This window comes from Hemicordylus capensis, chromosome 5, assembly GCF_027244095.1.
Source record: "Hemicordylus capensis ecotype Gifberg chromosome 5, rHemCap1.1.pri, whole genome shotgun sequence".
Classification (NCBI taxonomy): Eukaryota; Metazoa; Chordata; class Lepidosauria; order Squamata; family Cordylidae; genus Hemicordylus; species Hemicordylus capensis.
In genome coordinates, this window is record NC_069661.1 from 34,163,397 (window position 1) to 34,189,007 (window position 25,611).

General features: G+C 42.9%; 1 protein-coding gene across 2 annotated transcripts in view; it reads right to left on the reverse strand.

Annotated features, from left to right (window-relative positions):
• CXXC4 (CXXC finger protein 4) overlaps positions 1-25,611 on the reverse strand; it is a 110,462-nt gene that overhangs the window by 83,020 nt on the left and 1,831 nt on the right. For both annotated transcript variants that reach the window (XM_053256076.1, XM_053256074.1), the window contains exon 2: positions 22,681-22,733. The gene's annotated coding sequence lies outside the window, so the exon portion shown is untranslated. The remainder of the gene's footprint in view (positions 1-22,680; positions 22,734-25,611) is intronic.

Here is a 25,611-nt window from a genome sequence, read left to right on the forward strand (position 1 = left end):
TAAAACAAAAATTGTCCACACTTTCATTCAAAAGGAAAACAATATTTTCATAATGTACAAATTACAGATAGTTCACAGTTCACACTTAAATGTTGCATCTCTCTTGATTTTGTATGTAGCATGTATATTATGAGTGTTCACATGTAACTCTGCCTAAGTGTGTGTGTTCTATAACTGAAGTCCCTGTTGCTAGATGGTGCCAACTTCTTAAACTTGGAGCCAGGTGCAAGTGCAGCACAGTGGTAGAGCATCTGCTCAGCATGCAAAAGGTCTCAGGTTAGGGATGTGTGAGCCAACTTGATTCAAAGCACGGTTCAAATTGAATTGGCCTGGTCCAGTCAGTCCAAAGTAGACCGCCCCCACCAAAAGAGGGAGCCAGCCTGAGTTCAAAATAGACTGGCCCTGGTCCAGACCAGACTGGTTCGGACTGGTTCGACGGTCTACTAGTAAAAGGGAATCTGGTGAGGATTCCCTAACAGAAAGGGGGCGGGGGCATCTCTAAGGCTAGAGAAGGGGTAGGAGAGGAGTCAAGGGTACTTAACTCAATTTTTGCCAGAGGCAGCAGTGTAGGCAGTAATTGCTCTCCCCCACCCACTCCATCCCTGCCACCTCCCCCAGAGCAGCCCAGTTCAGGCCTCTCTGGCCCATTCTAGTGACTTCTGTGCAGGAGCAGAGTATACATATTTTAAATAAATAAATAAGCCTTTTAGTCCTCCAGTCCAACCCCCCTGCTTGGTGCAGGAATTATGAGAGGCTTATTAAAACTTTTAAGTTGTGGGTGAACTTCCTTTGGCACCAGTGAGGTCTTTTCCCCAAGATAAATAGCATGAGCTGGAAGGAAGGATCTAGATCATTACTATGGCCTGTCATAGTCTGGGCCTTTCACATTCTCACGACCAGTGAAAATCGGGCTATTTATTTATTTTATTTATTTTATTGTTAAATTTATACCACACCTTTCATTAAGAAAATCTCAAGATGGCTCACAATAAAATTTAAAAACACGATCATAAAAAAGACACATTAAAATATTGAGCTAAAAGGTATAAAAACAAATCTGATTTTAAAAAAAAAATTAAAACACAAGCATAAAAACAGTACAAAATACAGGAAGCAGCAGTGGAGACAATCATATAAAAGCCTGGGTAAAAAGCCACAATTTGACATGCTTTATAAAAACTGTGATGGAGGCTGAGGAGCGGATCCCCACCGGGAGAGCATTCCAGAGTCTGGGGCAGCAACAGAGAAGGCCCTGTCCTGAGTTCACGACAACCTAGCCTCCCTCATTGTGGGCACCCAGAGCAGAGCCCCCCTCAGATGACCTCGTCAAGCAGGCAGTAACCCTTGGGAGCAGGCAGTCCCTCAGGTACCCTCGGCCCAAACCATTAAGGGCTTCAAAGGTCAAAACCAGCACCTTGAATTGGACCCAGAAATGAACTGGCAGCCAGTGAAGCTCTTTCAGAATGGGTGTGATGTGCTCCCACCAAACAGCTCCAGATAAAACCCTAGCTGCCACATTTTACACTAGCTGCAGTTTCCAGATATTCTTCAAGGGAAGCCCCACGTAGAGCGCATTACAGTAAGCCAGCCGTGACCTGACTAAGGCATGGGTAACCATGGCCAGGTCTGCCTTCTTGAGAAAGGGACGCAGCTGGCACACTAGCCGAAGCTGTGCAAAGGCACCTCCATCTGAGCTTCCAAAAGCAGAGCTGGGTCCAGTAGTATTTTATTTATTTGTTTGTTTGTTTGTTTGATTTATATACCACCCTTCCAAAATGGCTCAGGGTGGTTTACAAATTAAAACAAACCACTAAAACAATAAAGAGCTAAAACAAATTAAAAACAATATAACAACAATTAACAATTTAAAAACATTTTAAAACAACAATTAAACAATTACAGTGATTAAAAGCCCCAAAATTGGGTTAAAATATTAAAACAGATTTAAAAGCCCTGGAGAACCAGGCCAAACAAATACGTTTTAAGGGTGTTCCTGAAGGCTAATAGAGAATTCAAATTGCGGATTTCCACAGGGAGCACATTCCACAGCCCCGGAGCAGCTATAGAGAAGGCCCATCTCGGAGTCACCACCAGACGAGCTGGTGGTAACTGGAGACGAACCTCCTCAGATGACCTTAATGTGCAGTGGGGATCACGCAGAAGAAGGCACTCTCTAAAGCAGGGCTGCTCAACTTCGGCCCTCCTGCAGATGTTGGCCTACAACTCCCATAATCCCTAGCTATTGGCCACTATGGCTGGGGATTGTGGGAGTTGTAGTCCAAAAACAGCTGGGGGGCCTAAGTTGAGCAGGCCTGCTCTAAAGTAACTCGGGCTTAATCCGTTCAGGGCTTTAAAGGTATTTATTTATTTATTTATTTATTTATTTATTTATTTATTTATTTTTAAAACTTTTATACTGCCCTTCCAAAAGCTCAGGGCGGTTTACATTAAAACACCATTAAAATCAATTAATAATTAAAACAAAAATTATATAGCATAAAAACAATAATTAACAATTAAAAACACCGTAAAACAACAATTAAATAAACAGAAGAATTTAAAAACAAGTTTTAAAAAGCTGAGAAAGCCTGGTTGAAGAGATGTGTTTTCAGGTGTTTTTTGAAAAATGGCGGAGATGGGGAGGATCGTATCTCGGCAGGGAGCGGATTTCACAATCTTGGGGCAGCAGCCAAGAAGGCCCGTCTCTGTGTAGCCACCAAACGAGTTGGCGGCAACTGGAGACGGACCTCCTCAAGTGACCTCAATGGGCGGTGGGGCTCATAGCGAAGAAGACGCTCTCTTAAATACCCAGGGCCTAAGCCGTTTAGGGCTTTATAAGTTATAACTAGCACTTTGTATTTTGCCCGGAAAACTATTGGCAGCCAGTGTAACTCCATCAACAAAGGAGTAATGTGGTCTCTCCGGGTTACCCCAGAGACCAATTTGGCTGCCGCATTCTGAACTAATTGAAGTTTCCGAACTACATACAAAGGCAGCACCACATAGAGTGCATTGCAATAGTCAAGCCGGGAGGTTACCAGCTGGTGCACCACTGTTTTGAGGTCATCCTCCTCAAGGAATGGGCGCAGCTGTCGAATCAGCCAAAGCTGATAGAAAGCACTCCTGGCCATGGCCTCCACCTGAGAAACCAGGGTGAGGCCTGGGTCCAGGAGTACTCCCAAGCTGCGCACCTGCTCCTTCTGGGGGAGTGTAATCCCATCCAGCACAGGAAGATCTAACTCACTCCTCAGATTCTGAGCCCCCACAATGAGCACCTTCGTCTTGCTTGGATTCAGCTTCAATTTGTTATTATCCCTCATCCAGCCCATTACTGCCTGTAGGCAGGTATTTAGAGAATAAATGCCATTTCCTGAAGATGAAAGGGAGAAGTAGATTTGGGTGTAATCAGCATACTGATAACACCCAGCACCAAATCTCCTGATGACCTCAACCAGCGGTTTCATGTAGATATTGAACAGCATTGGTGACAGAATGGAGCCCTGAGGGACTCCATATAACAGCTCCTGCTTTGAGGAGCGACTGTCACCAAGCTCCACCATCTGGGATCTACCCGAGAGATAGGAACAGAACCACTGCAGAACAGTGCCCCCTATTCCCAACTCCCCCAGGCGACCCAGAAGGATACCATGCTCAATGGTATCGAACGCCGGCGAGAGATCCAAAAGGACCAACAGAGTCACACTCCCTCTGTCGATTCCCCGGTAAAGGTCACCCATCAGGCCGACCAAGGCTGTCTCAACCCCACAGCCCGTTCTAAAGCCAGTTTGAAATGAGTCTAGATAATCAGTTTCCTCCCAAACCACTTGGAGCTGGTTAGCCACCACCCTCTCAGTTACCTTGCCCAGCCAGGGGAGATTGGAGATTGGCCTATAACTATCCATCGCTGAGGGATCCAGGGAAGGCTTCTTAAGAAGTGGTGTAACTTCTTAAGGGAGTTACACCAAACTCCCTTCAAACAGGGAGGCACCCTACCCTTCCTCAGTGATGCATTTATGATATTAACTAGGTCATCTCCAACAACCTCTCCGCTAGATCGAAGCAGCCAGGTTGGGCAAGGATCCAGAGAACAAGTGGTAGGCCGTACCGCTCCAAGCATCTTGTCCACGTCATCAGGAGTCACAGATTCAAACTGATCCAACCTAACACTGCAAAAGGGATTGCGGGATACCTCCCTCACAGACCCTGCAGAAATAGTGGAGTCCAAGTTGGCCCAAATACAGGAGATTTTATCTGCAAAGAACCCACTGAAGGCGTCATAGCAGAGTATCTCCGGGAGCTGATTTGAGGCAGAAGGAGCAGAAATTATACTCCTCACCACCCAGGATAACTCTGCCGTACGTGAACCCGCATACGCAATGCGCGCCGACCAAAAACGCTTTTTTGCTGCGCGCACTGCCATTGCATAGGTCTTCAAATGGGTTCTATGCTGCATCCTGTCAGATTCTAGCCGAGTTCTCCTCCACTTGCATTCCAGTCACCTACCAAGCTGCTTCATCCCCCGCAGCTCCTCCATGTACCAACTCCTCCGTGTACCCCAAGATGCATACTTGCTCCTTCAAGGGGAGTGCAACCCCATCCAGAATGGGTAAAATCTCCTCATACCGATTGGCTCTCCTACTGACCAACAGTACCTCCATCTTGTCCGGATTCATTTTCAGTGTATTAGCCCACATCCAACCCATCACAGCCTATAATCCCTGATTTCGGACATCCACTGCCTCCCTAGGATCAGGTGACAAGGAGAGATGGAGCTGAGTGTCATCCGCATATTGCTGACAACTCAGTCCAAATCCCCGGATGACCTCTCCTAGAGGTTTCATGTAGATGTTAAATCACACGGAGGACAAGACTGAACCCTGCGGGACCCTGCAGGCCAGTGGCCACGGTGCTGAGTAGTAGTCCTCCAGCACCACCTTCTGGACCCTCCCCCCCAAAAAGGACCGGAACCACTGCAACACAGTACCTCTGATTCCCATACTCGAGAGGCAGCCAAGAAGGATACCATGGTCGATGGTATCAAATGCCGCCAAGAGTTCCAGCAGAATCAACAGGGACGCACTCCCCCTGTCTAGTTCCCAGTGTAGGTCATCTACTAGAGCGACCAAGGCAGTCTCAGTCCCATATCCAGGGCAAAAGCCAGATTGAAAAGGGTCCAGATAATCCTAGCCCGATTTTCGCTGGTCATGTAAACCACCAGGCTCGCAGGCGAGCCCGGTGGTTTACATGCAGGTAACCTGCTGATTTGCCCCTGCCCTTAAACCAGGTTTGCAAAGCAAGCACTCTGCAAACCTGGTTTTAAAAATTGTGTGTTTCCGCGGCGCAGCTCCATGGCAACTCATGAGAAGACCCCTGACAGGGAGGCTAAAAAGCAGGCTCCCGGCTCAGGGGTCTCTCCAGTATGCCTTGTGCACTTGCGCATGGCATGCTGGAACTTCTGGGGGCTGCGTGACAGAGATGGCAGTTGTGTGGGCGGCTGCTGCGGCCACCTAGGGAGGGCTTACTGATCTTCTGCAGGGAGAGCTGGCTTAGCCCACTCTCCTCGCAAACCCGATTTGGCTCTTCTCACTTGATTGTGAGAAGAGCCTCAATATTTGTTTGTTTCTTGTTTATTCTCCAATAAAATGGAGACAAGTAACGTCTTGTTTTATGGAAAGCAAGTGTTGTTTGACCATCATTGAGTAGGGATGAGAACGGAACTGGTTCAGCACTCCTTTTCTAGAGCGCCAAACCAGTTCAAAATGCCGGCGTTCAAGCTGGTTCAGAGGCAGGGGTGGTGGTTGCTTTAAGGCACAGTGAGGGTGCCCTTCCTTCCCCTGTCGCATTTTGCTCACTGGCGCTGCTGCCAAAACCACTGACATGAGACAGCTGAGTACCTTCTTGCTGCCCCGATCAGCATAATACTGGAAGGGGCACATGCGTGACGTGCGCATGCATGCTGGCCACTTCTGGTATTACGCTGACCGGGATGGCAAGAAGGTGTCAGCGGGGAAACGCGGTGGTGGAGTCAAGATACCCCACACCTTAAAGCAACCACCCCCACCTCCCAAGAGTGCACAGAACTGGTTCTGTGCACATCCTTTTCAATGAGAGCTAATTGGTGAGAGATGGACCTTTGATACCTGGAGATCTCTCTTCTTTTGAAGGAGATAACTATTAGGGTTTGCAGAAGGTAACTCCATCTCCAAACCCCTGCTAACTGGGCAAAGAGGCACCTTTTACCGTGGTGATCCTCTTTATTTAGCAGGGGGAGAGTAACTGGCCCTATCCACCCCCAGCACAGTACCCCTCCAGTGACTGTTGCTGGTGTGTGTCCCATGTTTCTTTTTAGAATGTGAGCCCTTTGGGGACAGGGAGCCATCTTATTTGTTTTATTTCTCTTTGTAAACCATCCTGAGCCATTTTTGGAAAGGCGGTATAGAAATCGAATTAATCATCATCATCATCATCATCATCATCATCATCTCCACCCCAACTAAGGGAAGGGAACAGCTGTGTGTGTGTGTGTGTGTGTGTGTGTGTGTGTGTGTGTGTGTGTGTGTGTGTAGAAACTGAGGCTTGCACTTTGGGACAGAGGTCTGGAAATCTGAAATTAGAAGAGTATGTAAGGTTTTCTCTTAAGAAGAAATTGAAATTCGATGGCTATCTCACGGTTTTCCCCAAAGAGCAATCAAGAGAGAGCGAGGGAGAGAGAAAGAGAGACCTGAGAGTTAGCTGAAGGCATGTTGAGGGTGCAAGTCACTTTCTGCCAGATAGTGGCTCTTGTGCCTTGTAGGAATGTCAGCTGTTTACCTCCGCTGATGCTCTGCTTGTACATTTTAAAATAAAGCAGATTTTACAAAGAATATCATAAATCATAAATATAATAAATATCAAATAATATCATAAATATCCTGTAGAAAACAAGCCCAGGTTACACTGTCATTGGAACTTCTCTCCATGCAGGGAATGGGGGAGGATGCAGCAATATATTTGTGGAAGGTTATCACACTTTTCCCACCATAATTTTTGTTCCATCCATCTTACTTTGAGGACCTGATCTACAAGAAAAAGATGGATGACCTGGTGGAAGTCACTTTCTGCCAGCAGAGTCTTCTATAACAAAATCATTTTGTATAGACACATTCTCAGTTTCTATTGACAGTTATTCTGCTTTTAATTATCTTCACCCTAACAAGCACTTTCCAGGCCCAGTTCATTTCTGGGCCCAATTCAAAATGCTAGTGTTAACCTTTAAAGCCCTAAATGGCTTGGGACCAGGTTACTTGAGAGAGCGCCTTACCCTATATGTCCCAACCCGGACCTTAAGATCTTCTTCGGAGGCCCTCCTCTGAGTGCCCCTGCCAAACAGGGTGAGGTAGGTGGCTGCTAGGGAGAGGACGTTTTCACCGGTTGCACCCCATTTATGGAGTAGCCTCCTCAGTGAGGTTCACCTGGCTTCATCACTTTGTTCTTTTAGATGCCAAGTAAAGACGTTTTTGTTCACTCGGGCTTTTTAAATTTCAAAATTTGATCTGATTTTAACTTGTTTTTTAAAATGTCTTTTAAATTGTATTGTATTTTGTATTTTCTTTGTCTCCCTTTTCCGTTCTATTATGATTTAATGTGGTGTGTTCTTATCTCATTTCTTAACGTTGTGTTATAAGCCTCCCAGAGAACCAGTTGTTATGGGGCATCTAAAAAATAAACTTGTTTATTGTTATTTATTTGCACAGTCAGACAGGTGTTATTGACTGGTTTGTTTTATCCAGACATAGAGTCCTTCCCAAAGAACTGGGATGGCTGAATTTTATTATCAATGTTGTTGCTGTTATTATAGATATCGTCACAGAATATAGGCTGTTCCCAGTAAAGTTGTTTTTTGTAATTGGCTGATGGTGATTTCTGTGGCCCCTATAGTGTTGTTTTGAAATTTCAAAATAAAATTCAAGTTGTTTTGAAATTGCACCTAGGGCGTCAGTTACCACTGGGATTATTTTGGTCTTCTTCTGCCACAGCCTTTCAATTTCAATTTGTAGATCTTTGTATTTGGTGATTTTTTCTATTTCTTTTTCTTCTATTCTGCTATCCCCTGGTATTGCTATGTCGATTATTTTGACTTGTTTTTCTTTCTTCTCGACTACAGTTATATCTGGTGTATTGTGTGGCAGATGTTTGTCTGTTTGTAGCTGGAAGTCCCATAATATTTTTACATCTTCATTTTCTTCAGCTTTTTCAATTTGATGGTCCCACCAATTTTTGGCTACAGGTAGTTTGTATTTTTTGCAGATGTTCCAGTGTATCATCCCTGCTACCTTGTCATGCCTTTGTTTGTAGTCAGTCTGTGCAATCTTTTTACAACAGCTGATTAGGTGGTCCACTGTTTCATCTGCTTCTTTACAAAGGTGGCACTTGCTGTTTGTTGTGGATTTTTCAACTTTGGCTCTTATTGCATTTGTTCTTAGTGCCTGTTCTTGTGCAGCCAGTATTAAACCCTCTGTTTCTTTCTTCAGGTTGCCATTCTTAAGCCATTGCCAGGTCTTGGTGATGTCTGATTTTCCACTTATATTGTGCAAATATTATTAATAATTAAATATTATTATTATTATTATTATTATTATTATTATTATTATTATTATTTATTCTGTTCAGGCTAGGGTCAGAATACAACTCTATGAGACATATTCTGCACTATTGCATAATGCATACTTCTGCAGAAAATAATTTTGCTACAAACAATCATATAGGATGGGAAGGACATATGCTTTGTATGTCTGAACATTACTGCAGTGTGAGGATTGAAATAGAAAAATAGATTATTTATTCATTCATTCGTTCGTCCATTCATTCATTCATTCATTCATCCATTTTCTATACCACCCTTCCAAAAATGGCTCAGGGCAGTTTACACAGAGAAATAACAAATACATAAGATGGATCCCTGTCCCCAAAGGGCTCACAATCTAAAAAAAACATAAAATAGACACCAGCAACAGTCACTATTGTAATTAGACCAGGGTTTCTTAACCTTGGTCCCCCAGATGTTGAGGGACTACAACTCCCATCATCCCCAGACATGGCCTTTGTGGCTGAGGATGATGGGAGTTGTAGTCCAAAAACATCTGAGGGAGCAAGGTTAAGAAACCATGAATTAGACTGCTTCTCTCTCTCTTTTAGGCAGACCAATCTAGCAGAACAGTCCATGCAGATATATATTTAAAATGAAACAAGTGTGTGGGGAAGAATGCTCAAGGAATTGTGTGAATTTTCTTATTTAAATATGAATTTATTCACAATTCTCAGTCACAGATATTTTAAAACATGCCGTCAAGTCGATGTCAACTCCTGGCAACCACAGAGCCCTGTGGTTGTATTTGGTATAATGCAGGAGGGGTTTCCCATTGCGTCCTCCCATGCAGTACGAGATGATGCCTTTCAGCATCTTCCTATATCGCTGCTGCCTGATATAGGTGTTTCCCATAGTCTGGGAAACATACCAGCAGGGATTTGAACCGACAACCTCTGGCTTGGTAGTCAAGCCATTTCCCCACTGTGCCATTAGGTGGCAATATAGATATTTTAGAGGGGGGAAATCCAGATTCCAATTCTTGCCTATTTCAGTATCTTTGTACCTTGTTCCCTATGTCTCCAACTTCTAAAGCATATATAATTAGGAATTGTATAAAAGTTCAAATTTTTCAAGTTGATGCTTAGCATTATTGCCTTCAAGAAGACTTAAGACTTAAAAGCACACTCCAACTAAAATTAAGCATCCTTTGTTTCTATGGGAGAGATGCCATTTAAATCAATGAAATTTAAGTGCGTTTTGTTTTGTTTTTAAGTACTTGTCAAAGGTAGAGTCACAAATGAAATCTATAATTCTAAACAACTCAACAAGCCCAACTTTGAATTTCAGATTCAGAATTCCAAATTTCTGATTTTCAACATTTGGTCATAATCTAGAATAGAATTAGGCATGCTTTAGCCTATTAAAATCATGGAGCTTAAGATACGTTTCATTTTTTTTAAAAAAGGAAAAGAAAATTATTTCGGCATCTCATACTGCCATCCTAACTAACTAAGCACTGGTACCAGAGGAGAAGCACTGGTATAACACCAATGCTTCTGAAGAAATCCAGACTGATGTTGCTGTGGTGTGTGTGTGGTTGTGCACGCGCATCCGTGCAGGGGCATAGCAAGGTTGGAGTGGGACCAGAGACAAGATTTTAAAATGCCATATATATATATATATATATATATATATATATATATATATATATACACATATACACATATACACATATACATATACATATACATATATATATACATATACATACACACACATTGTGAACGATGCAAGTCATTTAATGGTACTAGAGAAAGACATGCTGTTCTGGAAGCTCCAGGTCTTAACACTCACATCAATTTCGGAGGATGAATACAACTGAAGGAAGACCGGGCGGGTGCATGGCTCGGGGAGTCAGTCATGTGACTTGCCTCTGGGGGGGGCAAGGCAGTGGGCCCCCAAACAACTGTCTCCCCTTGCCCTATAATAGTTACACCCCTGCATGCATGTGTGGAATTTCAACAACCTCCCTTTCCCCTGGAAGCCTCCGTGTACCCAAAAATATGTTCCCAAGGGCTGTTTGACTCTCAGGGACATATTTTCAGGTGGCACAGAGCAATAGAGCTGTACTGGAGCTTTGTTTGAAAAAATTTCAGAAGCACCAGTGTTTCTCCCATTGCACTGGCACTTCATTAGGATGCTAGGCAATATATTTTTATTGAAAAGAAAGAAATCTTAGAAACATAACATACTACCAGCAAACAGCAAGAGAGAGAGAGAGTTGGTTGTGTTTACATATCGTATAGACTTCGAAGGTTGCTCTTTTTGCTGCCACTAGATTTGACAAAAATAATAGAATTTCAGAGCTTTTCATGCTCAAAGTCCTTTTCTGGACTTTGAAAGTCTTCTTATCCAACCCCATTGCTTAGCACAGGGCTGCACAACTTCGGCCCTCTGGCTGTTTTTGGACTACAACTCCCATAATGCTCAGTTACAGTATCTAATAATCAAGAATTAATTATCAAGCAGCCCAACAGCTGCAGGAATGCCAAAATTATGCAGCCCTGGCTAAGAACATAAAATTGCCAGCTTCCCTGACAGACAGCCATCCAGCCTCTGTATGAAAACTTCTAAAGAAGATGAGCCTACTACTATACATCTAGAATCACTTCACCTTCCACATTAAAATTAATATTAAAAGTGGGGCAGATTCTGAGATAAACATATGCTGTTCTTTTTGGTACAAAAATGCATGTTGGGAATGTCAACAATATGACCAGAAATGTATGTCTTTATCCTTAGGTCAGAATAATTGAATAAAACTCCTTTTTAGTGACTAAAAAGGGTCATTTAATCAGGCAGAAGATTTTTAAAAATACATATTTCCATACAAGTTATTATACAAATTGTAGAAGTCAAGTATCATTTTAGGAGAGACGTTCCCCTTTCAAACAAAGGAAAGGATGCCTCTTCTTAAGATGAGGTCTGCTGTTACAAATATGTGCATTATCTGAAAATGAAAAATGAACGTTTTTTGCTTCAGTACTATTACTTATATTCATGTGCACATTTATTAATTAATCAATTAAAGACAAAGACTCATACAATTAATTAAGATTAAGTTCTTAAATAGTTGACAGCCCTATTTATAATATGTGGGTCACAATTATGTCTCTCCCACTTAATTTTCTTTAATCTCGGCTAAAAATACCCAATTCTGCTTGCTCCATATTCCTGGCAGTTCAAATCATTCAATAGCTTTCATGCTTTCCTTTGGATCTTCTAGTTTGCCAGCACATGGACACTGAAACTTGATGTAGTTATCTATTTAATGTAAGCGCTAACCAATGGGCAGTACTGTGGAATCTCCTGTGTCTTGTTTTAGATGCTTCTTTTAATGCAGCCCACATAGCGGCCTTTTGTTATTTTTGTTGTTCAATAACACAGTGAGTTATTACTTAGGTGCAAATTAATAATACATGGATTTATCGGTTCATAGCAGTTGTTCTAAGTTGTTTCTGCTCAGATGTATAGCAGTGTAATAATGAGCTTCCACAAGCAAACACTCTGGATAAGAAGACACAAACTTTGATTCTCAAGGTGCGTTCTTTTATCAAGACATTATTGCTTTCTGGAATGGAAATCTCCCCATTTGAAAAAGTTAGTTATTGTAGTAATAATGTTGAAACAACTCCTCATCTCAACTACACTGGTACTACTGTGCCAGTATAATAATAATGACCAATATGACGCACAGTACTCCGTCCCATAGCTGCTGAGGACTTCTAAGGCAGCCCCAACACTGTTCAGAATGAGCAGATGAGCAAGCAGTGCTACAAGAGTTATTCGGAAGGAGGCGAATGAGAATAACTGCAGTAGTGCTGCTTGCACAACTACTTATCCTTAAGAGCATCATCAGGGCTGCCTTACGAGTCTGCCACAGACCTGGGGCAAAGTGATGTGGTGCCAGCGCTGCATATCATGCAGGATGATAATAATAATAATAATAATAATAATAATAATAATAATAATAATAATAATAAATTAATTAAAGTTTATGTGCAGGGAATACAGGTTGAGTATCCCTTATCCGGACTGCGTAGGACCAGAAGTGTTCTGGATTTTGGATTTTGGATTTTGGAATATTTGCATAATGAGATATCTTGGGCATGGGATCCAAGTCTAAACACGAAAGGTTACTGTATTTTATTTTTTTAGGTCCAACAGAGCAGGCACCAAACTGAGGCAGGGAGTGGAGGAGGGGGGCTTTCCCTTTTCCCTCTAGCGCCAAAGCAAGAACATCAAAAACATTAAAAATCTTCACAATAAAAACAGAGCTGCAACTAGAAAGAATTACAGACAAAATTCCTGTCACTAACAGCCTTCTGAAATAAGTAAGTTTTGACTGCATGTTTAAAAGCAGCAAAATTGGGAATCTGCAAGCGGGTGAGCTGAGGTGTTTTGTTTTTTGTTTTGTTGCGGCACATGCCGCAGTGGTTTCAAGATTTTGGAGCATTCTAGATTTCGGATGTCTGGAGAAGGGATATTCAACCTGTATGTATGGAAGAATTTTCAGTTGTGTGCCCTTGCCTGCAATCTGAAGTGGTATGATCCAGACAGGTTTACCACTTCATTAGCTCTTTGTAAGAATAAACTGCAGAACATATTGACAGAGGGCTATAAACAGGAATACAAATACTGTTGTGTCTGTACAAAGGAAAGTAAATAATCATTCCATCTAAATTCAACGTGAACTCCAACAGGACTAAAGTTTGACTTAGAATCTGCCAAATGTTTACTGGCATTCCAAGCGAGTGATCACACAGCAGGTACCCAAAAGGACCTGATTTGAATGATAAACTTCATAAATCTGGCATAGCATCAGAGAAGGTGATGGAAGAAGAGAGCTAGTGTGGTATAGTGGTTATAGTATTGGGCTAGAACTGGTTAGACCATAGCTGGAGTCTGTAGTCACCCATGAAGTTCACCGGATGACCCTAGGCCACTAACACCCTTCAGCCAAGCCTACCTCACAGATTTGCTGTGAGGATAAAAGGGAAGGGAAGAAGAAACCACCATGTATGCTCCCCGCGGGTCCTTGGAGGAAGGGTGAGATAAAAATAAATACATGTAATAGGAAGGAAGGAAGGAAGGAAGTTGGCCTTGTGCTAGTTGGGGAAAGCCACAATTAAAGTACCTTCTGGAATTTGATTAATGGAGACATCAGAGTGAGACCTGTATACAGCTGGAATATGAAATTTAGAAGTAAATCTTTAATTTTTTTTCCTGATTAAAAATATCCTTTTCTCACTTTGTATATCCCACATATCCAAATTACTGTCACACACATGAACCCAAGTCAGTGGCTTCCAAATGAAAATTAACGACTTTTCACTGACAGCTAACAATAAGTGTTTTAGCCTGCTGTGACACTGCCCTTCCGCTCTCTGCAAATGCTTATTAATGACAATACTGTTTTTATGGCATCCATTACTGCACCGCTGAGAGGCGCCCTAAGGCAGTGATTCTGAAACCAACTTTTTTGGTGGTCTCAGTTTGCAGCCATCAACACTTATTAACTGCACTGTTTGTTCTAACAATCAAGGAGAAGCATAAAGCAGGTGCTTTACAAGGTTTCTTTGGCAACAGTTAAAGCCTGGGTAATTTGGGTCCAAATTGCTATTTTGTAGGTACATACATATAATTGTTCAATTTTCACAAAGTGGACCTTGGTAACAGGTGGCATAGTGGGACTGATTACGGTGGAGATGAATTTAGGGAGAAGTTGGTTGCAAGCAGCCAAGAGAGTATGAAGACCCCACACAACTGCAAAGATGGATGCATTTAGAGTATTATACCTTCCATCATTTCACAGATGAAAAGAGGGATATATCACCCTATAAGGACCACTACCTGATTGCCTTAGAACACAGGGACATAGGAAGCTTTTTTATACTGAGTCAGACCATCTAGCTCAGAATTGTCTATGCTCACTGGAAGTGGCTCTCCAAGATTCAGGCAGGAGTCTCTCCCAGGTCTATCTGGGGACGCCAGGGAGTAAACCTGGGATCTTTTGCATGGAAGTATATACTCTATCACTGAGCTTAGGCCACATTCTCTAGGGGGAATATCTTGCAGCAAACAGTGCTCACAAGTAGTCATCCAAATGCAAACTAGGGCAGACCCTAATTAGCAAAGGGGACAACTGATGCTTGCTACCGCAGGACCAGCTCTCCTCCCCCGCACTATTACTGCTAAAGGTTCTGCTCTGTCCACTCTCCGCTCTGTTTGTTCAGATTGCAAAAGCCTGTCTGGCACCATTTTAGAAACCTAAAACTTGTTAACAACAATTCAAAAGTAGGACTCCCCAACATGTTAAATGGGAGATGGTACACTGCATGGCACCTTGGGGGTCATACATGTGGATTAGAGACAAGAAACATCCACCCAACTCCCCAGTCAAAATTTTAATTCCTAGAGATCTTGGAGAGACACCAGATCTTTGAAAAATTAGCATGCTAGCTACTCATACTAAAAACTTAAGAAGGGCCCCACTGTATCCAATCAAAGGTCCAACAAGTCTAGCAAACACAATGATCAACTAGATGCCTCCAGGAAATCCAAAAGCAGGTCGTGCCATTACCCCAGATCTGGGACCCCCCAGTTGGGGGCAAGAGAGCAGTTCAGGGAATGAGACAGGGTGGGAAGACACTACGACCTAGAATGTGGATGAAACTGTTCCATCAAGACTCCCCACACCAGGGGACCCAGCACCCCACCACTACTCAAGGACACAGACCTGCCTTTGTTATCTAACATGGCGGAGTCCATTCAGGACCTGCCAACCCAAGTTTAGGTCTTCAGAGCCATCGAAGTCAGTTCTCGAAAAGTTGGGCAAATCCTATTTTTAAAAAGCAGTACCTTTCCCAGGGTAGGGGTGGGGCCAATCCATTCTACCTTGCAGCAGCTATAAAAATCAGCCCAAACATCTGCTGGAGCAACATGTATCTTATGCTTTTAGACTCAGCACTCCTGCTTAGAGTCATCCAGGGTCCTGACCCTGTTGGAGATGCCCCCCCCCCACAACATTAGACCCAGAGACACCAACCCAGAATTATATGGAATTCAGGCCTGTGTCTGACTCCATTTTATAAGAGTTCAAGTAAATGCCTGAACTGACACCCAGGTCTCTTGCCTGCCTCATGTACTGCTCTGTGAAGGAGGAGGCAATCCAGCATTGTATTGTGAAATGGGCACTCGAAACACAAGGGCTAGGCCTGAGCTAATCAATATGCTAAAATGTAACTCACTATCAGATAATGTCTGTGGAAGAGGCCAGGGGCTGATCTCCCCTTTCCTGCTGCAAGAAGTCTATGTTAATCTTTGTCAATGATTGCTCTGCTATGCCCAAAGGGGATTACTCAGTGGCTGTCTATAGAAATTCCACCCTAGGAGAACACCTGTAGATTTAGTCCTTTTACTAACACCTTCTGGCACCAGGCCCAAACCTGCAGACAAGAGAAGATGCCCATTTGCAGCTCAGAGAGGCAGATTTGCCTTGGGCAATGTCCCCTCCTCAAGATAGCAGCTAACAGAAGATGGGATTAAGATCTCCCTGGACTGCCTGAATAATTAAAAAGACATTATCCAGAAGGTAACAGCAAGTTGTCACCTTTTGGGACCCAGGAAAGATGATGGGAGATCAAAGGAAGATACAACTATACAGAATAGCTTACTGGACAGAGAAGTGGCAGTCTCTTGCCTACAAGCAGTCTTTTGCCTACAAGCAATCTTGTGCCTACAAGCAAGATCTGCTCACGAGCAATCCAAGGGTTTGCTGCCCAAGCCGCGGGAGGAACTCTTTCCATGGGAGAAAGGACTGTTTGTGACTTCTGCTGCGAAGTGAGAAGTCAAGACTTCCCCAGCCATGGTGCTCTAACTCTCTGCCGTGCTCTGAGCAAACTGCATGCTTGATCTAAAAGCTCCTGTCTCCAGCCAAAAGCTCCTCTCCTTCAGCTGAAAGCTCCACCGTTCTCAAGCCTCTGATCCGGGTAATATTCTGCCTTCACAAGCCTTGGATCCCTCTTCCCTCCATCCTACTAATCACTGCCCCCCCTTCCTAAGCCCCCCCTTCCTCCTTCTTCTTTCTCTGCTTCTCTCTAAATGTTTTATTTAGGATTTGTTAGATTGTTAGATAGCTGTAATTACTGATTGCACACACATATGTTAGTTAGGCACATTATACTACACTTTGAATCGGAAACATGTTTTTATTTTGTCCTGATGAGCAACTTTTTATAATAAAGCCCATTGAACTTTCTGAGTGTGTCTCTCTCTATCTCTGTTTGCGCGCCCAGATCCTACATGGTCACCATCTCCAAGAACCAATTCAGTTTGTCTATGATGTGACTTTGCCTCTTTTCCTCTGAGTATGTACAGAGTGCGAAACCAGGTGTAGTTAACAACAACCCCTTTTTCCTTGGAGCTGTCTGAGATCTGTGTCATTCCTGAGACCCTGGCTCAGCCTAGAACTCCCGCTCTTTCGCCCCAGCAACTGGTATTCAGTGGCACACTGCTATACACTCATCATGACTAATAGCTATTGATATTGATATTCTCCTTCGTGAATTTCTCTAATCCCCCTTTAAAACCATCTGAACCAGCACCCAGCACCACATCTTGTGGCAGCAAATTCCTTACATTAATTATGCATTGTATTAGGAAGTACTTTCTTTTGTCTGTTCTGAATCCTCTGTCAATTAGTTTCATTAATGATTCTGAGTTCTAGTACTATAATGGGGGGGGGACTCTCTCCATCCACTTTCTCCACACCATGCATAACATTTTAATAAGGCATCATCAAAAGTTAAAAATTGGACAAAACAGGGATAGTGATTTAATAGAGACTGTCCCTGGCAAATTGGGACAGCTGGAGCACATGGCATATGGCCTCTTTCACTGGTTTTTCTGCCACACACACTTCGCCACATGTGCCGACTAAAGGCAATTCCCATTTGAACTTCAGCCTTTTGCTTAGGTTGCTCTACCCACCTGCTGCAGCAGTGCACAAACCTTACACCACACCTGAAGAAGAAAGGAAACCAAAGTACACTGATGCTTTTCAAACCATGCATGCTGAGATCCATGAAAAAGTGCAGAGCAGCCTTCGTGTCTGAAATGCTACTCAGAGCCAGGCCACAGGCCAATTCACACTTTGCACAGCACTGCAGGCATTCCATTATTTGTTGCAAGAGAGAGACATCTGTCTCTAAATATTCAGGAACACCGAGTGGGGGAGTTACAGTTACTTGGGGCTCCTTAGCACACGTTCATTGCATGTTCAGAGATGTGCATCTCTCCTTCATCCTTTACTACAGGAAATGCTGGTGTGCTCACAGTGCTGCACAAATGGCCATTAAAGGACATGGTGTGTGCGTGTGTGTGTCTATAGTTGGGACATCATGTGGGACATCGGACTATTGTTGTGTTCTTCATGTCTGAGCTCATATCTGGGCTCACATCCCTGGCCCATAATGCTGATATCCAGATGAACGAAGTGCATGCACAGCAAACACACAGCACACACTGTGGAAGAGATTTTGGTCAGTCTCCCTTTCCCTCTAAAGCCCACTGTGCTCCCTTACAATATGTCCCTGGATACAATATTACATGAAAATATTTATTTATTGTTCAATTTATATACTGCTCTTCATTAAAATAATCTCATAGCAGTTTGCAATATAATTAAAGCAATGCATGATTAAAATACAAAAGTACAGATGATCTCAAAGCTACTTACAATATAATTAAAACAATACACATTATCAATAATACAGTATGAAGATACATATTTTCAATATGGAAATGTGATTTACAATGTGGAAATGCGTATTTTAGGGAGTCACAGTGGACTTTGGAGGGAAGGGCTTTGGAGAGAGATTGATGAAAATCACTCCTCTCCCAGAGTACAGTACATGCTGTGCACTTACTGTGCATGCTCTTTGTTCACCTGGACATCAGCCTTCCTCTCCCCACTTTTTGCTATTTGTATGTGAAGGTGGACCTGCACAGATAACAGCCATGTGCACCAAGGTGCTCCCTCATTCATATCAACTCCACCTTGTCCTGGATATTTTTCTGCATTTTGCTTCTCACACCAGGCAGGATATCAAGATTGTGAATGTTCTTGCAAACAGGGATATGACTGCTTCTCCTTGGTCTTGTGAAGAAGAAGTACCAGTATTATCCTGAGATGTGGGCAATTGTTCAGGTGTGCAAGGAGTAGGATGGCAACATGCTCAGGGAAATGCCAGGACAAACCATGTTGCAAGAGGAGCCCTAGATGACTGGCTAGGCCCTACCTTGTCTAGAATACGAGATAACAGCTGTGTTTGCATTGTAAACAGAAAACAAGGAAAGCAAATAAAGCAGGTCACTGGTTTTTGCAGTTTCACAGCCTGTCTTCTAGTACACAGATGGTAAGAACCACTGTAGTCCTGTGATCATGCCATATTGAACGGCACTAATACTCTCAAGCCTGGGCTATGGGAGCTTCTAGAGAAGGGAGTTGCCAGTTTGCTTTACACTTCAGCACTACCACTGCAGATGGCAAGAAGGGCAAAGTAGCCACCAGCTCAGCAGTGGTCAGATGAGTCCATGGACCAATAGGATTGCACTTGGTACTATAAAGTTTCTAATGCTAGTCTGACTCCTTAGTTAGCTGCTTTCAGGCTGCCACACATGGACCATTCATTCCACAAGTGCCCAAGCTTTGATCTGATGGTAGACAGGCACAGGCACATGTAGAGTGAGTCATTCAATGCAGTGCTCAAATTATGGGGCAGAGGGGAACCAATCCCTCTTATCTTTTGTGACAGCCTTCTTAGGTACTGTTTTTAGATGGTGACAAGGGGCGTGATTTGGTTAAATTAGGAAAAGGCAGGCATGGGAGCTTGCAAATTTCAATAGACTCCCCTTACTTTTCCTCCATAATCTGAACACTAGTTCAGTGAATAACAGATGCACATTATATGCGTATAGCAGATGCACATATTAGAGATGCGCGAACAGGTTCTATGTCAAATGTGTTCGACGTCGAACTGGTATGGTTCGATTGTTCAGGGTCAAACCGAACCACACCCTGTTCGATCCGACCACAGACTGAACCCCCCTGGGGGTTCACAATTTTTAAAAATTAATTATTTTTATTACACTTACTGCCTCTGGGGGAGCTGTTTGAGGTGGCAAGGGGAGGTCCGCAGAGGTTCCTCCTACCCCCACTGGCCTCCCTTTTGCCATAATTCAACCATAATTCAGCTCGTCAGCTTTTCCCCTCGGCGCAGTGGCCATTTTGGAGGCCGACGCACCTGCACAATGAGCTTCTGCGTGGAGATTACCACACCTGCACAATGGGCCTCTGCCTTCACCTGTCCCCAAAGGGAACTAAAATGACCCAGAATTCTCCTGATTTACAAAATATATTCAAATTGCAAAACTGAGGGTTGGTTCAGAAATTCAAAACCACTTCCAGTTTGAAATAAATACTTTGCTTCTGTTCCCACCAGTCTAAAAAAAATATTTTAAGAGGTGTCACACAGACACAAACATCCTTTATAGTTAATTCCTTTTTTTTTCATGTGTGCATATCAATAAGAAAACAGATGCTGAACAGAAACAAGAAGCCACTTTTGTGATTTGTCATAAAATTATATTTTTAAACACATGTCTTAATATCTGATACCTGCTTACACTAAATGTCTACAGGATGTTCAGTGCAACAGTCATTCATGCACAAATAGTGGGGTTTATTTTTCAGTTCCTCTGGGTGGGGGTGGTGGGGAATTGCCCAGGATAAATAGCAGGAAAATGTCAAGACGTAGCATTTATTTTACACAAACACTGAAATTTTAGGTGACAGACACTATCCTCAATTAGTTGAGACAAAAACAATGATGCTTTTCTCATAAATAAATGTATAATTACTATGATCTGCAGCATTTGGTCATTAAAAATATCTATATTCAGAGAACAGCATGGCCCTCTCTTTCTTTCAAAGACTGTTGCCCTATTATGACTTTTGCGTTTTAGTTGAGACAGATGCTAGCAATCCCACCCCCTACCCCTTTTATTTGGAGTGGAAGGTCTGCTCTTTAAAAATGCAGAACAAATTATAAGCTGTAATCACTAGCGAAAGCTGGAACAAAGGCTGTGGTTTCTAAATTCATTTTTTTAAATTAAGCAAGCAGCAACAACAACTGAGGATTACTATTGAGACTATCACTATAATTTATATACTGCTTTTCACAAATAATTCTCAAAAACGTTCACATAAAAGCAGCATCTGAGGTTCCCTTTTGAATACCATCTGTAATCCCAGGAGAGCATTCTTGCCCCGATCCCTCCATGACCCTCTAATTCCTGTCTAGGTTCCAATATGCTGAGATTGGTCATGATGTCCAGTCTCACCAATCTCAGCATATCAGGTTTGCAATTTGAATATGTTTTGTAAATCGGGAGCATACTGGATCATTTAGATTCATTGTGGTTCACTTTTTTTTATTTTTTATGATGATGATGATGATAATGATGATGATTTAAAGTGGGAGGGCACTTCTTCAAAATCTGGAGCTCCTCCCACCCCAATTAAAAATGTCAGGCATATAAGGACTAAGGCACTGGGATAGGACATTTGTAGGATTAAAAATGTTTCACTTCCGACAACTGTGTCCACATGATGGCTGACATACAGAGCAAGGGAACACTGGTGCAGTGAGAGGAGCAGGCTAACAGCACGTCCCAGGAAGGGGCAATTTCTGATGACCTCCCCTTTCCCAGGAGGCCCTCTGTTCCACTCAAAAAAATGTGTCCCTGAGGGCTGCACAGCCTCTTCCTCTTGCTGAACTAGTGCTTCCTTGCTCCACATGTCAGCCAGTATTGATTGCAAAGATCAGACGCAGACGTGTAAAGATCAGGTGCTGATGTACATTTCTAGCAGTCTAATCCCCACCAGGGTCATCCTTTAGGGAAGGGAGGAAGGTGGACCTGCTCTGAGCTTTATACCATATTTGGTATATGCCTATATAGCTGGCTGTTGTGAAGGTATAAAAAGTAATGCTCTTAAAAGGTAATGTGCTGAAGAATTTAATCTAGAATATATCAAAGAGGTCTTTGGAACTTTCCCAGACAGCAGGTTTTACCGTGGGTTTACTGAGATGCTTTGCTGCAGGTTCGGAGTTGCCCCCCCCACAAAAAATGACACAAAAAGTTTTTTTACCCTGGATATTGTTTGGGTTACACTCTAATGCATAATAAAAAACTGAATTGTGTGTGAATTGCTCCCCAACAGCTCACAGGGACTTTGGGGTAAATTTGGCTAGTATGTGAATGCACCCCCTCCATTCCAGATGTGAGAAGAAAATCTCTCTCTCTCGTTCTCTCATGCTCTCGCTCTCTCTTAAATATTTTGCCTTTCCCTCAGAAACTTGACATGACACCTCTGTGCTGGTATTTTTTTCCATCTATGCACATGCCATGAAAACTGAGGGCCATTAAGCCGACAGAGTGTTCTTTCTGCTGTCGGGGTGGAAGATGTAAGTGTAGTCCAATAACAACTGTGCTACTAATGGGCTAATGCAAACTTCTTCTAATTACTAAGCATTTAGCAGAAACTAGCCAAGTGTTTTCAGGATTTTTTGTTTTCACATTCTTTAAGCAATGAAAGCTTCTATTTTCTGATGTCCAACAGCAGCTACATAGTTGCTATTGGAGGCCAGATTCCATCTGCTGAAGAATGATCCAGGCTGAACAGGAGCTCTTACAGGCTATTTCCAGCACTGACTCTATTCCATTCCATTACAGAAGAAGGATCAGCTGGCTTTGCTGGGGTTAATAGCCACAGCTGCTCTGCTTCTAAGTAACCTAGCCCAGGTGGATAAAGCCAAGAAGACAGTGCTGGCTGGGAACATTCCACTGACCACAGTCAGAAGGAAACAACCCAGACCAGATCCCTTTAGGAAGGGAAAACACAATGGATTTTAAAAAATAATAATGGGGAAAATGCTTCCCCTCCGAAAGAGAATATGTCACCTAAGAGGGTAATCAGAATGGCAGCTTACCTGTCACAAACAGCTTGCAAGAGTGTGGTAATCCACAGTCCAGACTCCAGTCCCTGTACAAAGATTGAGCCACTATATGTAACTATTTGGTTTGGAAGAACTTTATCAATAAATCTTTTAAAATACATCTACAACTAAGTGTGTGTGTGGCGGGGTGTGTGTGTCCACTTATACATATTCAGCAATTGCCCTGCCTCACACTTTGAATCAGCATCCATCCATGGACATGTGTTCCCATGAAATGGCAGAACATCCTGGGTGTTTTTTAAAAACACACAAAAAAAACCCTTTGCTCCCATCAAATCATACATTTTAAATATTTATATAAAGAAACAGGACTGTTCCACTCACTCATTCATAGGAGTCTTAACATTGTTAGGGCATTTCTTTACAATCTAGAAATCTTGATTTTGATATGTATATGATTCAAAACAACCTGATTATGATCTGCAAATGAGCCTTCATTTTTCTAATTGACATGGAAGTTCTGTAACATTTCCGGGGGTGGGTGTTACACTTCATGTTTCATTCCCTTGAAATGGGAAACATGAAGTGTGCCTCCAAAATGTTACTGTACTTCAATGTCAATTTGAAAAATAAATTTTGGTACACATATAATTCAAGACATTCTGATTGCTGGAGGGTTCCATTAATGGTGAAACTGCTATATTGGAGTGCTTAACCTAACCCCAAATATGGGGCTAGGTTACTCACCAAAGAGGCAAGAAGTTCCCTATGTAGCAGCTGAGAAGTGGGAGAGTGGCTGTTTAAACTTCAAACCTCCTCATCCATCAGCTGTAGTTTAAAAATGTGCATGAAGATGACCGGCTCTCACTAAGGCCTAGTACAGACATGTAGGAGAATGAAATGGTAGAATCCTGAGATGATAAAATTTGCAGATCCACTTCAGACTGCAGGTAAGGGATACACTATTTGAATGCTCCTCTAAGTAAACTTTTATTTTCTTTTTAAGTTAACACGTCAGGGTATATTTTCAGAGCACAGTCCACACCCTATCTGCTGAATTTCTACCTCTGGGGAGTTTGCTTACATAGGGGAACATTCCAAAATGTGATTTCCCCTCCTCAATCAGAACATTCCATTCTACCACTTCATAACTCTGTTACCTCATTCTCACTTCATTCTGCTGCATGCGTACACCAGACCTGATTGACTTAGAGAATGGTATCAAGGTTGTTAAAATATTTCTACAAAGATGGAAAGCTCATGCACCAATAGTCTAAAGCAGCCTGCTTACTAAAGAAGTCCTCTGAAAACAGATGTTTCTCTCACACTAGCAGCTAGCATTCCAACCAGTCCACAAATACAAAATACAAAAATACAAATTCGAATACAAAAAAAGAGCGGTGTGGGGTTTCTCCTTCACAATCTCTACACAACAGTGGATTGAGGAGGAAGGGCACAATAGTGCCACAGTAACAGTGGCACAGGAATATATTGATGTTTGCAGATTGCAGTCTGTATTTACTAGTTATTACGAGACCCTTGCTTGAAATTTACATAGTCAGTTGGAGTGCCCAAGGCCAGCTCCAGGTTTCAGGGGGCCCTTAATGAACAACACTTCCTGGGCCCACTCCTAACTGAGCAGAAAGTCATCTTTTTTACATAGTGATTCTCTTATATTAAGCAAGGAGAGAGCAACTGGCCCTATCTAACCCCAGCACAGCATCCTTCCAGTGGCTGTTATTGGTGGCTATCTACCTTATGGCCACATTCACATGTAACAGGAAACCGGAGGTGAAGGAGCCAGAGGTTGACAAACCTGTACATGTGAATGCGTGAAACTCTAGTCCCGTCAGAAAAGTGACCCAAAGTTTCCCTTGCCAAACTCCAGTTTGAAACCTCAGATTACGGTGAGTTTCGCTGCTTGTATCTGAGGTTTCCTGCTGCATCCTGTATGTCTGAATGTGGAACAGCAGGCTGTGCTGGCTGAAACTGGAGTAGAGGGAGGAAGCTCCTCCCTCTCTCCAACAGTGCTTGGCTGTCAGGGCTGTCCTTCATGCTAGAAGGAAGCCTGCACAGCCAGTTCCCCCTCTTCTCTGCAGTCTACCTGACTGCAGTTTGGCTCCTGTCCTTTTCATTCAAATACAGACAGGCAAGCATGGGGGAGGGGCGGGAACTGGAACCACAGATCCATTGGACCTTTGGTTCTGTGCTACATGCCAATAAAGCCATTGTTTCTTTTTTTATTGTGAGTCCCTTGGGGACTGGGAATCATCTTTATTTTTTCAATGTAAACTGCTTTGAGAACTTTTGTTGAAAAGTAGTTTAAAAAGTAGTAGTAGTAGTAGTACTTGGGTAGAGTTGCTCCACCACACAACAGTTATGGGGCACAGAAGTCTTGAGGATTGGTCGTTGTTCCTTCTTGGGGCACCAGGTCCCCTCAGGCAGCTCCCCAATTTCCTGACACCGGCCCCAGGAGTGTCAATTGCTAAGGTAGCTCCCCTACAACATTGAAAGTTGGTATACACATCACCAATTACCAGCTTGAGGCTTGAAAACAGTACATTTTTACATCTCTCACTCAACATTGTACGGGATGGGGCCATTGCTTAGTGGCAGAACATCTGCTTTGCATGCAGTAGGTCCCAGTTCCAATCCATGGCATCTCCAGATATGGCTAGGGAAAACTCCTGCCTGAAACCTTGGAGAATCACTGTCAGTCTGTATGAGCTAGATGGAGCAATGATCTGGCTTGGTATAAGGCAGTTTCCTATATTCCTAAAGCCTCTGCCTTACATTCTACAGGATGGAGAAGGGACCTCTCTGTGGTGGACCCATGACTTAGGAATGCTCTTTCTGGCAAAGTACATAACTGTAACCTTTTACTGAGTTTTAGAAAGCTCTGTAATACTTTAAAAAAACAACAACCCAACAACGATCAAGCTTTCTCAGAACCTGAAGGCTGCA